The sequence below is a fragment of the Sinocyclocheilus anshuiensis genome, unplaced genomic scaffold (assembly GCF_001515605.1).
Source record: "Sinocyclocheilus anshuiensis isolate Anshui unplaced genomic scaffold, SAMN03320099.WGS_v1.1 scaffold454, whole genome shotgun sequence".
Lineage (NCBI taxonomy): Eukaryota > Metazoa > Chordata > Actinopteri > Cypriniformes > Cyprinidae > Sinocyclocheilus > Sinocyclocheilus anshuiensis.
The window spans coordinates 122,476-126,387 of record NW_015548217.1 but is presented as its reverse complement, the minus strand read 5'-3'; positions in this window follow the sequence as shown (position 1 = coordinate 126,387).

Below are 3,912 nucleotides of genomic sequence, written 5' to 3'. Positions count from 1 at the left end.
GTGTGTGTGTGTGTTTGTGCGTGTGTGTGCGTGTGTGTGTGTTTATGGTAAAACTGTATTATTAGTTCAATTTGTGTGTGTGTGTGGTGTATGTATGTATGTGTGTGTGTGTGTGTGTATATATATATATATACACACAAAAAATATAATTAAAAAAAATTAGGGATTAATTAGGATCAATTACACAGTTTTAACACGAAACAATAAACTCAAAGTGTTAACTATTTGTATCTATTTGATTTTAGATTGTCATATTTTCCAAAAATGTATATCAAATTGATTAGAATTAGCATAAATCTGTTACTGTGAAACCATTAAATTTTATTCAGTTAAAAAGTAGGAACATGATTCAAATATGGCAGACCGAGGAACAGGCAACATTCAATTAGTTAAAATGTACGAGAGTGAAACAAATTGGACTAATTGTCGATAAATATATAAACCTGGGGCTTATTGTGTACTTAAAACCCTTACCTGTTTAATTTATGTATGATTGAGACTGACAAATATGTATCACATTACGTTTATAAGTTTATGTTAAAATAAATATTTTTGAGTGTATATATATATATATATATATATATATATATATTCACCTGTAAGAATAATTTCACACCAAAAAGACAGCATCTTTTATATATTAACAAAACAGTTTGATCTGACCTGTGAGGTTATACTGCTCACGCACTATATTACACTAACAAAAACATGCTGGGAACAAAAGAGAAAAAAAGGAAAATAATTTCCCAGTTTTGGCAGTGAGTGAAGCTGATTTATGGAGAATGAAAGCAGCAGATCTAGTGAGGTGCAGAGAAGAGGCATTACATTCCCTGCATTAATGTGGAGTGTAATGGTCTTGCCGAGGGAGTGATGACGGGAAAATGGCCCTCCTTTTCAGGAGCCCTTGTTATTAAACAGATCCATTAGCCAAGGTTTGCATTCAAATGCATTTCCCTTTTTTTCCACAAAAAGAGTGATATACTTGAACCATCCATTTATTAATTTGATCATATCCAAAAACTTACAAAAAGTGTCTTGCCTTTTTTATTAAAAACACAAGGGACCTTGTCACAGTTAACCTTTTCTATATAAAAAAATACACATGCATAAATTTAATTTTGGTTAGGTTTATTTTATATTTTTTGTGCTTTAGTCCTTATATTGAAGGATTAGTGTTCATATCACGTTCATATCACCGCCGTCTGTAACATATAGATCATGTCAAACTTCATAACTTCAAACCATGATCCAACATGTCCTTTGACACAGCAAACCTGCTTTTCATCTCACCGATGGTGAATAAACTGTGATTCTGACAGCAAAATTACAATAAATTATGACCTGTGCAGCTTCGGAGGAAAGAATTGCTCGGAAATGTGATTTGAGAAGTGTATGGGTTTAAAGATGATTTCTGAAAATAAATGCTGGATAATTGTGGTGGAGTTTTGTAGACAGAACGTCACTCAAGAAAGGACGACATTCCTGGTTGTCCCTCCTTGTGGTCTGCACTCGCTCAGATGCCTGATTCCTGAAGATTGATGATCGATATTATATGTCTGGATTATTGTTTAAATTACAGTAATATAGTCACAACTGTTTCTGCAAGTCCGTGCTTCAGTCAACAAATAAGAAAGTAAAAATATTAGTGCTGTCAAACGATTAATCGCGATTAATCGCATCCAAAATAAAGTTTTTGTTTACATAATATATGTATGTGTACTGTGTATATTTATCATGTATATATAAATACACACACATGCATGTATATATTTAAGAAAAATATGTTATGTTTATATATTAAATATATTTATATATAATATAAATTATAAGAATATGAATATACAAGTAGTGCTGTCAAACGATTAATCGCGATTAATCGTATCCAAAATAAAAGTTTTGTTTACATAATATATGTATGTGCACTATTTATTTATTATGTATACATAAATACACAAACATTCATTATATCTTTTGAAAATATTTACATGTATATACATTTATATATTTATATTATTATATTTTATATTATATATAAATATGTTTAATATATAAACATAACATATTTTTCTTAAATATATACATGCATGTGTTTGTATTTATATATACATAATAAATATACACAGTATACACACACATATTATGTAAACAAAAACTTTTATTTTGGATGCGATTAATCGCGATTAATCGTTTGACAGCACTAAAAAATATATATCTTATTTTTATTTTTTAATTTAGTTTAGTATTTATTTTCTGTTTAAAATCTCCTATTGACTTAAATTGTTAAATGTTTTCCATTTAACTCATAACTTTGAAGCAACATGGAAGTATGGCAACTATAAAGACAAAATAATAAAAACCTCTCTTATAAAACTACAACTCTTTCATACTTTGTTGGCTGCTTGTCTCTCACTAAGAAAGACAAGTTTTAAACTAAATATTTAAGACCCGGTTTCACAGACAGGGCTTAGACTAAGCCAGGATTAAGCCATAGTTCAATTAGGACATAAGTAATTTGTATGTAATTTAAAGTATGTAAAATTAAGTAATTTTTATGAACGTACTTAGAAAAAAAAAACACATTAGTGGTGTGCATCTTGAGATAAAACAAAGGCACTGATATATTTTAAGATCAGTCAGTGCAAGTTTCTTTCAGTTGAAACAGCTCAGACTTACATTTTAGTCTAGAACTAGGCTTAAGCCTTGTCTGTGAAACCGGGGGTAAATGTACTGACACAATTTATATTTTTCGATAACTTCTATTAAGCATTTAAACAAATGCAATTTATTTTATTTTATTTTTCTGAACAAATTAGAATTAGATATGATTTTTGGTATTTATATTTTTATGCGTTTTCAGTTTGAAATCTCCCAATGACGTAAATTTTAAAGGTATAGTAAATTTATATTTTTCTAAAACATTTAAGCATTCAAGTATACGCCTCAATTTAAAAGATTTAATTAAATTTTTCAAATAAATAAATAAAAAAGAATTAGGCATGATGTCCATTTTTGGTAAGACTGCACTATATCATAATATTTGCATTTGCGCTCAGTCCTGAGGTTTACTGCAGGGCACCAGACATATTTGTCATTTTCAGACCAAAACACTGGAAAGACAGCCAGTTATTACTTTGAAGCGTTACTGATCTGGGAGTTTGTTTTTTCCATTGTACATCATTTAAACAGTTATGAAAAGTAAATGAATGCAAATCAATGTATCAGATATATTATTCAATCTTTCAGTTGAGTTTGCAAACTTGAGTTTTGCTCTTTTAGGATGAATTATTATGGCTGCACAATGCATAAAGTCACACATATTTATCATTATACGACATTTTTTAAGTATCGCTCTGTTCAGGTGAGTTAATGGATAAAGTCTACCAAACTTTATTGTTTTTGTGAGACCATATATTCCACATCCTGGGCTTTTGATGGTTTTGGCCACTTACGCCGCAATAAAACACACAGTATATGGAAAGAACACTTTTATCAGGTATCAATTGTATAAAAAAATGTTAGTAATTACCATCTCAGAAAAAATAAAAACAGCAAGCTTTCAAATCAGAGTAGGATTGTCGGTAACACTTTACAATAAGATTTAATTTGTTAACATTAGTTAACTACATGAGTTAACATGAACGATGCTTACACAGCATTTATTAATATCAAGTTCAACATTTATGATTAAAATTAAAAAGTTGTATCTGTTAACTGTGAACTAACATGAACATTTTTATTAACATTAACTGAGGTTAATAAATGCGGCAAAAACAAAATGTTCATTATTTCACGTTAGTTAATGCATGTTAATGTTAACAAATGAGAACTTTACTTATTGTAAAGTGTTACCGGATTTTCTTCAACAAGCCTTAATGTCCTCTACAGAGAAAGGGGAAAAAAAGAAAAATAATA